This window comes from Vigna umbellata, chromosome 5 (genome assembly GCF_029865625.1).
Source record: "Vigna umbellata cultivar VRB3 chromosome 5, Vumbellata_1.0, whole genome shotgun sequence".
Lineage (NCBI taxonomy): Eukaryota > Viridiplantae > Streptophyta > Magnoliopsida > Fabales > Fabaceae > Vigna > Vigna umbellata.
Window position 1 is genome coordinate 14,412,795 of NC_142169.1, and position 11,874 is coordinate 14,424,668.

General features: G+C 32.6%; 1 long non-coding RNA gene across 1 annotated transcript; it reads right to left on the reverse strand.

Moving 5' to 3' along the window:
* LOC148197760 (uncharacterized) lies at positions 1–861 on the reverse strand. The gene is made up of 2 exons (XR_015779793.1): positions 591–861; positions 1–365 (listed from the first exon to the last, which is right to left on the reverse strand). It is a non-coding gene; the product is annotated as an uncharacterized LOC148197760 (long non-coding RNA).
* Between the last annotated feature and the right edge of the window lie 11,013 nt (positions 862–11,874).

Here is an 11,874-nt window from a genome sequence, read left to right on the forward strand (position 1 = left end):
TATACGAAGTCAAGTTCTTATTTATTTTGGATTGGCCTAGAGGCCAAACATTTATTTCTCAACAAACTCGGAAAACACTCATTATTGGGTGAAAGCACGGGAAATTCTAAAGCAAAAGACAGAGATGGTAGCTCCATGGTTTAACACAGCAAGTGCTAATGGCATCAGCAGAAAGTAAAAGTATACTTAATTCATTTGGCTATTGCATCTTTTAGATATTGTTCAACAATGACGTGTATAGGTTGAGCATGATGGTGGTGGTGGAGATGTTGGTGGCGTTGGTGCTCTCGATGGAACGCACTTTCTATAACCCTGACCGGGAGAACACGTAACAGCATTCTTACTAGGGTCTCCTATTGAACCTTCTGCATAAAAATGTACATACATCATTACATTAACTATAGTGGCCACCTCTCACGTAGAAATATCAAACAAAAAGGGAAAAAAACATAAATTACTCTTTTATATTTATACTAAGTTCATCCAAATTAGTTATAAGAATCAAGTTTCGTAAGTTTCAAGTATGATATTGATTTCTTTGGTGTATATGAGAATTGACGAAGCGTAGAAAAGGTAGTATGTATTGTTACCCTTGAGTTGTCCAGCCATAGTTGAAGTGGGAAAGAAGAAAAGAGAAGCAAAGAGTAAGAAAGCAATGAGAATGGCCTTCATGGTTGCCAAGTGTTTGATAATGCTTACTATATTTTATTCACTTTTCCCTTTGCATTCATGTGAAGAGTGTTGTCATGTATTTATAGTCACAATGCAGTGAAGTTGAGATACAGATATAAAATGTTTACTCATTGATGGCCAAACATTGACTTGCCAGAAGACTTGCAAGAAGACTTGATACAGTGCTGCAGCCTGTATGGTATAGTTTCCTTTCAACGTCGCAAAAGTAGCACCTATATTTAATATATAAATTTCTCTTTTCTAGTAGATAAAAAATAATTACTAGATCGAGATTATAGCTTGCAAGATTTTTAGAAATCGATTTTGTTTCTTTAAACTAATGCTAAAAGTAAAAAGCGGAAAATAATATTTATTATATAAGAAATAAGTCATTTATTTGACTTCTCTCTGAATAAAATATTTTTACTATTTCTTTTTACTATCAACTTAAGATTCACGTTAAGAATTTGGATGGAATACTTTCTTTTATAGAAAATATTGAAATCAGATAACTGGTTAGATGTTAATTCTACCCTCAACAGTTATTTTGGTTTAGATGACAGAGGGATTTATCAAATGTAAAAGTCAAGTTTACCCTTTGCTGATTCATAATCATAGATTGATGGAGGAAAAGTACAACTAAAGTTTTCTACATAGAATGGTCGTCAGTGGAAATTAGTTTATCATTGGAATAAATAAATAATTATTGGAAGAAAAAACAAATAATAACAAACGGAAAGTGGATACAGGCTCTAGGGTTCTTCCTGGAAGGCAAATATTTATTAATGGAAATAAATTCATTTTAGACAAAAATTTATATTAGTTTACTGATATTAAAATAATCATTAACTTGCTATTTTTCGTAAATATAACAGGAAAATAAACTTAAAACTGTTAAATTGATTGAAAGTAGTTGCAATAGTGCACTCAAGAAAAACTACTACTAGTGGAAAATTGAGATACTATCACGGCTAATATGTTGCGGTTTTTCGGTTTGTGAAAAATCGAAACATATAAAAGTGCGATAACATTTTTATAATTTTAGAAAATTTACTTCGATTCAAGGGGAACTGAGGTATAACAATTCTATTATCTCAGTTAAATAACCACCGAGACGTATAACCTTCTAAAATATATAAAAATTACAAATAAACTCATCCCGTGAATATTGTCTGACTTGTCAAATATTTTGAAAAAAAATCATATATTTTGATTAGAAATCTATGCATTGAGAAAAAATAAGTAATATCTAATTATGTTCGATTAGATATGTGGATGAGACTAAAATTTATGTTCTTTATCATTTTCATGTATTCTTAATTCAATTCAAGAAAAACAATATATATAATATATATATATATATATATATATATATATATATATATATATATATATATATATTTTCCATTGCTAAATTTAATTTAATAGTCACTTAATTGTTTCTATGACACACTTGATATTTTTACTATTTTTAATATTTTATTAATTGTTTATTTTATTGTGTACTATATTATTTCAATATTTCATATATCATATTTTTTAATTTCTGACTCGTTATGGTAATGAAACTTTATCACGTTAACTGTATAAAAAAATTATTTACTATAATGTATAAATTATTGTTATTATCATAAATTCTATATATTATCATCAAACATATATTTTAAAATTGGAAGATTTATGTTAAATTTTAATTATTTTTAATTTAGTTTTTTTTATTTCTTTCAAGTGGTATATTATAATTTTTATTAGTATATAAAAAAATGATTTTATAAGAATTTAAAAAATGGAAGTAAAGAAGCATTTAAACTATTTTTAATTAGAATATAAGTTTTTTTATAATTGTTTAAAAATATTTTTAAATTTTATTAACTTTGTTTTATTAATATTTATAAATTTAATAATTTTTTTATTATGTGTATAATTTCTTTTTGAATATTTAATATTTGAGAAACAAAGTATTTCCTTTTTATACGGAATTTGTTTATTTTATGTTTTCTTTATCATAATTTTTATTTTTCTAAAAGTTAGTTAATTGATGTTGAAACAATAAAAATGAAGGTATGAGTTCATGTATAGGTATATCCATTATGGGTAGAAATGTAAATGAGAAAAAAAAATTATACCTATTAAATTTAGATATCAAAAAGATGATTTTTTTTAAAGAGGTATAGGATAGCAAAACCTATCTAACCCGGTCCCATTGTCATTCTTATTTGAATTATACACAACAATTTTAGGATATTTCCTCCTATTGATTGAGACAAATGAATATTTTGTTCATATTATTGGACTAATTCAATGGACAAGTTTTATAATTTGCATCAGACTTTTTAAAATGAAAAATGAAATTTATTTTTAATTTTAAATTTTAAAATAATGTTTCGATTCACAAAATCTCCCCTCCAATTTTTCAAATGGATCAATTTGTCCTATATTTTTGTAACAAAAATTTCATTGCACAATTTAAAATAATGTTGTTGTTGAAGGCGAAAGACTTGTAGAGATTGAAAAGAATTCTCTACTGCATAATTTAAAATAATTTGTTTTAAGTTCTAAATTGAAAAACTCACAAATGACTGAAACACAATCCAAAAGAAAAATTACAAATTTGGAATTTGATAATCCAGAATACATTCTGTTTTTCCTTTTAAACTTGCCAATGTAAAATTTCACTTAAGATTTTAATCGGTGATTTTATTGAACTATTTGGAAAAGAGGTTATGTTTCTTTTTCTAATTTAATCAGCCATGTTTATTTCATATAGTATCTTTGATATGATAATGACATACAGGTTTGTATCTATATATTTATGTCTCACCCATTTGCACCCAGAAATTTTATATTTATCTACAGATATTTATATAAAAAATTATATCCACATATAAATAATCATAATGATATACTTATTCATTTGTATACTTAGGTGTTACGTGGTAAAAAGTCTTTTCAAAGAAATTAAATAATAATTATTATTACAAAAGATAAAAAATTTAAAAATAGATTTTACCACTAGTACAGTCAGGAGAAACGACAGCGATTATTTTTGTCTATAGGTAGCGGTTTTCGAACCGAGGCATATTCAGGCGAGGCAAAAAGTCTAATACTTTTGGCCTCGGTTGAGAACCGAAGTATAAAAGGAGAGGATTTTGCCTCGGTTCATCCTGAACCGAAGCAGTAAAGTTTTTGGTTTTTTTAATTTTTTTTCGTAGGACTTTATGCCTCGGTTCCTTTGAACCGAGGCAGTATGTCTCACTCTACTGCCTCGGTTGTAGCTGGAACCGAGGCAGTAGACTTTTTTTTTCTCATCCACAAGACTTTCTGCTTCAGGTGTGACCATAACTGAGGCCGTAAGGGATCTTTCTACTTCGATTATGACCTGAACCGAGGCATATATTCTTGTTTTTTTTAAATGAGGTCTGTTTCTGCAACATTCCAAACCATAGAAACAAACCTGGATATATTTTTATAGCCAGAACAGTTCAGAATAATGCAGAAATGTATATTTTAAATGAAAATATATGAAAACTATATGAAAACATAAATATATTGAATGAAATCATAAATCAACTTCTTAGAAGCATAAATCAGTCCAATGTAATCATAAATCAAGTTTCAAGCATAAATTAATGCAATGTACAAAGTTAAACTTATAGTAATGTAGAAAAGCATAAAACAACTTAGAAACATAAACTTAGAACTTACTATATCCTAATATCTACTACATACTATTATATAAATGAATTACATATTTAGCAAGTGTTTTCCTCACAAGTTGAATTGACTTCTCTGGAATTGGAGCAGTCCTATTAAATCTCTGCATAAAACACAATGATTTCAATTAGTGTATATGAAATACAAACTATAGAGAAAATAAAATTCAAACCTAAATATTACCGTTTCTCATCCACTAGTGTAATGTGCACGAATGATGGTCATCATCCAAAACATAACGTAGTAACCACATTCATATGACCCCATTTGTCTATTACACTACAATATATCATCATAATTATAAAATGTTAAGTAACATCATTTGAATGGAACCAAATGTAACAAAGTATGGACTAAAATACCAAACCTTAAGGGCAACCCATCCAAGCTTTTTAGCTGTAGCAGTAGATCTCCCAGATAACATCATATGTGTTGCAAGAGAACTATTAAAAAAAATTCCTTTAGCATACATTTATATAACAAAAAAGTCGAAACATTGAGATTCTTACCAATCTACTACATGTCTAAGAGGGCTGGGAGGAGACTTCTGCAATGAACAAAACCAGACAGTAGTGTTCTCCGGTATGGAGATCACAAGTAGCTGCCAATGACACCTGAAATTGGTAATAACTTATGAATCATATACCAAAATTAATAAATGAATGTGTTGAAGTTAACAAACTTCACTTACCCATGTATATAAGGAAGAAAATATATCTCCTTCGCCATTCCAAAGCAGGTGGTGATGTATGTTTGGATATCATCAAATTTATTTCTTTCATGAGTCATAGAGGGGTCAATGAACCCATATACATCGTTGAACCCCTTCTTGTTACTAACATCAAACATATGTCTAAAATGAAGAAATAATCTGATATAAGTAAGTTGATAAAATAGAATTATATAAAAAGTTTTCATAAACTTACATCATCCACAGCTGAATGAGTGTAATATTAATTTCTTCTCTACCCGACGCAAGCTCCCTAACATCTTGATGATGCAAGTACAATGGGATATGAGCTTGTCTTCCAAATGTAGTAGAATCCCAGTGTACATTCATCGGCACATCTGAAATGATTTTAGCAAGCTCGTCTAACACACCAAGAGGGTCATCCTCAGATAAATGAGTCTTCTTCGGTGTAGGACTTCCCTCTTGACCTATCTGCTATTAAATGCAAAAATGGTTGTTATAACGTCAATTAGAAGTAAATATTAAAATTGAGAAGTATATAGTACGAGTGTTTACCGGGGGATTAGATACATCACCAACCAAATGTCTAGGTCAGGCGACAAAGGACTTAAATGCTTCTTCCACAGTGAAGAACTCATCTGTAGGCATAGGAAGAACGACATCCGCTATGACAACTTCATCCACCGTGACCTTGAACTCATCTTCTGAAAGTTGTACACCATGCACTACAGTGGCTGTCTCATAAACTGTACCACGAGCCACTAGCATGGTCCCAGTATCAGAAAGAATATATAACTGACATGGACGAGTTTCATCCATGTCGTCCCTTGGGGCACCGGCAGTTGAACAACTTCCTTTACTGCTTCTACCTGTCAAATTAAATGTTAGGTTATGCAAAAAGTAAATTAGTAACCAAAAATAAATAAGTTTACCTGTAGGGGGCACAACATGTTCCGCTACAGGAGATGGCGAAGGACGATTGCCATAATCCTCATAATGCTGCTGGAACTGGTGCACAACCATTTCAGCAACTTCATCATACAACTCTGCTCGAACCTTCTTTGTGATATCCTGCGTCATCTCTTTTCTTATGTCCTCCTTCATCTTTTCGTATGAATATGGACGCGAGGAAGACCCAAAAAACTATCGTATGCCTATGCCAGTCCCAACACCACGCACCCGTCCTGGGTGCTCAGGTCGTCCAATAGTTGTGGCAAGAATATCCTGACGACCTTCTTGTGTGAATTGACCTTGGGAGCTCTGCTCAACCAAGGAGTCCTGTCACATAACAAAAGTTCAAAATCATTTGAAAGATCTATGTAATATATATAAATAATTAATGTAAAAATATAAGAAATGACATCTTACAATTCTTTTAGATATTTCTCTGGCAGACTCGGAAGTGTAGGAGCCCGATGGTCTTATACGGGCTAACTTCCACTTGTCGTGTCGAGATGGTGGTGAAGGAGGAATAGGAAGGTCACCACCCTCAGAAAGTGGAAGTCTACTATCTGACTTCTGCTTCATTATTTTTTCTTCAAGCTTCCTATATCCACCACGAGACAATAGGTGTGAATTTTTATTCTGAGCGCTTATTCCCTGTGCTTTTGACCTTTTTTCCTGTGACAAAATGAAACAATTATCATAGTAGAGAATTATGAATGATGAATTGAATGATTTTACTGCACTTACCTGCCACGCCTCAGATGAACGAAGCTCTACAAACTGACGCCATGTTTCTTCGTCAATTGCTGAATATTTGGAACATGGATTTTCATTACTTTTTGGTCCAAATATATATCTAGACGTCAATTTTGTCTTAAACCCTCGAAATCTTTCTGCAATTGTAGATAAACACTTATTCCTTAAGCTCTCCACGTTTGGCATATCAAATGTTATCTATAACAAAGAAAGTAATAACCTTATATCAATACATATTTATCAATATAATGAATATAGAATTTGGAGCAATATTGCTTAACTTACCAATAGATCTTGCCAGATGAGATTCCGATCAACCTCAGAAACATGGTCAAAGGATGGAGTAAGTATAGAGATACGATCACGTGCTAGTACTCCAAGGTAAGACCTAAATACATCTGCATTTGGGCCAGATGCAACTCCAGTGACCACGTCAATAATGACAGGTGTCCTCTCACCTGCATTTCTTCTAAGTTTAAGCTGTCGTAACCTCATTACTCCTCTCATCTGTCTAGAAGTGGTGGGGACTTCATCGCCTGACGAATGAGGTGACTCAGCCATATATCTGTCACAATAAATAAGATGAAATATAAATAAAACACTTATAAAATAACATATATTATTTAACAAAAGCCATAAATATTTACACAAACATGAAATTCATACATAATCATATGGATTGGTCATATATATATTCCCTCATTGTGATCTTCTCGTATTGCTTGTATATCATCAATTAGAGGGTCGTCATCCAAATTTATTTTCGTTTTAAATGGATGGTTGTCAGCGATATGAAGATTACTTAAATTCTCTTCTTTATCTTCAATTTGCCTTTTTCCTTGGAGAGCAACATACCAATGGTCAGACGCAGGATCTTTGACATAAAAAACCTGACTTGCTTGATATGCCATTATGAACGGTTCGTCTCTATAACCAATCTTTCGAAAATCAACAAGTGTCATACTAGATTCATCTATTTTGACACCACTCTTATTGTCTACCCACTTACATTTTAAGAGTGCAACGAAAAACTTAGTGTAATCAACTTCCCATATCTCTTCAATTCTACCATAATATCTCATGGATCCAACTACAGGATTTTGATCTTTGGATGTGGAAAACTGTAGCGACTCAGCTTCTAGACTGACGCCACTATTTTGTACTGTGCTTTTATCATCCAAAGTCTTTGTATAGAATGTGCAATTATTAATTTCGTAGCCTGTACAACATACAACATCAAACTTCAAGCCATTTGCTAACCACAACAAAGTCTCAAAGGACCGTGATTCTTTCGAAACTTCAGATTTGAACCAGGACAAAAATGTTCTGTTATGCTCCATCAACTGCCATTTCTCTGATTATCGTGGATAGTTGTCCTTTACAACGGCTTTGTGTGCTTCCAAAAATGGGATCACTTCATCTGTGTTGTTTAATATGTACAGATGTGCTTGCATCAATTCTTCACGACTTTTCGTCACCACATTCACACCTCGGATGCTTTTACTTGTAGAATATCTACTCAACCATGATGTCCGAGGGACTCCTATCGGATTTGCTTTAGTCATATACTCAAAGCAAAACTCAATACTTTCTTCAGCAATATATCTTTCAATCATTGAACCTTCTGGACGATATTGATTTTTGACGTACCCATTCAAAATCTTAATATAACGCTCAATAGGGTACATCCATCTTAAGTATACTGGTCCACACAACTTTATTTCTCTGACCAAATGAACAAGTAAATGCACCATGATGTCAAAAAAGGATGGAGCGAAAAACATCTCTAGTTGACACAAGATGATGATAATTTCGCTTTGAAGTTCATCTAACTTTGTAGGATCGATGACTTTACTACAAATTGACGAGAAAAATGAGCACAATCGAGTTATGGTCTGCCTAACTTTTTTGGGCAAAATTTCACGAATTGCCACTGGTAACAATTGTTGCATTAAGACGTGGCAATCGTGAGACTTCAGTCCAACAAGCTTTAAGTCCTGCATTAACACTAAGCTCTTGATATTTGAAGAGTATCCTTGTGGTACCTTGATACTCTTTAAACAAAGACAAAAACTTATCTTCTCTTGTTTGGACATTGTGTAACGTGCAGGGGGCAAATAAGTACGTTTACCAATCTCTCTTAGTGCCAACTCTTCTCAGATCTTCATGTCAACCAAATCCAAACGGACATTCACTCCATCTTTTGTTTTTCCCTGGATGTTTAGTAGTGTACCAATCAAGCTATCACAAACATTTTTCTCAACATGCATGACATCTATGCAATGTCAACATCTAACTTTGACCAATATGGAAGATCAAAGAATATTGATTTCTTCTTCCAAGGGGTCGTTACAGAAGACTTCTTCGACGTTTTTCCAAATATATGATGTACTCTATTAACTTTCTCAGCAACTTCAAGTCCAGTAAGTGGACTAGGTGCATTGTCTTTCTCTTGTTCTCCATTGAATGCTTTCTTTAACCTTCGATGTGGATGATTAGATTGTAAAAATCGCCGATGACGCATATACACTGTCTTCCTTCCGTGTTTTAATTGTTGAGCTGCAGTGTTTTCTTCACATATAGGACATGGTTTATGACCCTTCACACTGTACCCTGACAAGTTACCGTAAGCTGGGAAGTCATTAATGGTGCAAAATAACATGGCATGCATCATGAAAGTTTCTGAACCAAAGGCATCAAATATTTCAACCCCATCAACCCATAACAACTTCAAGTCTTCAACTAGTGGCCTTAAATAAACATCAATGTCATTTCCAGGCTGCTTTGGACCAGATATCAACATTGACAACATCATGTACTTTCTTTTCATGCACAATCCAGGAGATAAGTTGTAAATTATTAGTATAACGGCCCAACAACTGTGATTGGTACTTAAATTACCAAATGGATTCATTCCATCAGTAGTTAAGCCAAACCTAAGATTTCTAAATTCTTCACCAAATTGGGGGAATTCTTGATCCATAATTTTCCATTGCTTTGAATCAGCTGGATGACAAAGCAGCCCATCAGTTGTTCTCTCATCTGCATGCCATCTTAGGTTTTTAGCGTCTTTGGGATTCGCGAACAAACGCTTAAGTCTGGCAACTAGTGGAAGGTACCAAACTACTTTCAAAGCAGAACCATTCTTTGTATCGTGATAACCCACATTTTGGACACTTTATCAAAACTTCATTCTCATTCCTATATAATATGCAATCATTTAGACATGCATGTATCCGTTTATATTCCATACCCATCGGACAAAGAATTTTTTTTGCATGATAATTACGATTGGGTAACGTATTTCCATATGGCAGCATTTCATTCAACAACGACAACAATTCTGTAAAACTCTTATCACTCCATCCACTGCTCGCCTTTAAATTCGTGAGCCTTAACACCGCTGACAACCGTGTGAACTTAGTTGAACCCGCATACAAAAGAGTCTCCGCATTAGTGGACATCGTTTCATACACATGCGCTTGGGCAAAAGCTTCTGCGCCAACATCGCGATTCATGTCCTCTAAGTTGTCTTCTTCTGCTTAATCTTCCATATCCATTGTGGAATCATAAACATTTTCAGTTGGAGAGACAATTGGAAAGTCTGTTAATTCGTCGTGCCATATCCATGTTGTATAACTTCGTATGAAACCATCACAGATAAGATGTTCCCTAATATCAATTGCGTTCAACTTCCTCCCATTCAAACAGTTAACACAGGGACATCTGAACTTCACTTCATCATCACCACTTGTACTCGCATTACGTTGCACAAACTCTATAAATTCTTCTACCCCTCTCTCGTACTCAGTGCTGATGCGTGGTAAATTAATCCACCCTCTATCCGTACGCATGTTTACTGAAATTGTTTACATAATTTCAATAATCTTGAATGATCACTTTGATCGTTTTTGTATTCAAGGTGTGACCCTATCCCATTCAAGAAGATTCACTTTTTTTAGTTTATTAAACATATCAATTTTAAACAACATATCTTAAATTTCACGAAATTTTGCCAGCATTTCGCATTGGTCTTCAGGTTACACGAAATGAAAGTGATTATAAATCACAATCAAATATACACCCGAAGATCAATACAAAACACAACGACAAATTTTCGTGAAATTTAAGACATGTATATTAAAATTGATATGTTATAATAAACTATGAAAAAGTTATTACTCTTCTTAAACTGTCCAACCGGACAATTCAAGATTCAATACTTGTAAATTATTATTACCATCTCCTCTATTTTCATTTGTAAAATGTATGTTTGTTCCAAAAATCTGGAGATAGTAAATAATTTTTGTATTGAATCTCAAACGGGAAACTAAGGCTAATTCACAACAACAATATATATTCAAGCAAACAAATAATTACATATGCAACATGTAATATATTCAACCAAGAGTAAATAATGTCATTTCAATTAACTTTAGGGTTTAGATACTTGAGTTTATTTCACTTGTTTACAACATGTTTCTCAAACCTTATTTGAATATTGTTTAAATTAACGTATCTCCCTTCCTTCCATCTAAACCCAACAAGTCTTTTTTTTTTAAATGTCTTTCTTGTTATTTCTTCTAAACTAAACTATCCAAAATTAACTCTCTCTTTTTTGTCTACTTTTCCTTATTTTTATCTACACCAAATGCGTTCAATTGGTCTCAAAATCTATCTATCTTGTTATTTTTTTATGTCTTATATTTTGTTAAATACCTTGAGTTACACTCTTTGAATCAATTCCTTGAAAAATACTCAGCCTTCAAAATCTGTTGTTGAAAGGGGACAAAGGGACACAGTGGAGTGCACTTCCATTCTCCCTTTACTTCTTTAACTAACTTCGTTTCCACTCTTTGAATCCCTATGTTCTAAAAGACTTATTCTTCTTTTCAATTTCAAAAATAAATAAAAAATAAAATACATTTTCAATTGCTCTAAGTGTTAGGCTTAGAACCAATTAATCATCCCAAATTTCCAGCCTTCAAAGTTTGTTGAAACTCAGCTTTTATTTTTTTAAATAACAATCTACAATTCAACGTGCCAATCACTACTCTGTACATTTCTAAATTAACTCCGAATAGTGCGTAACACAC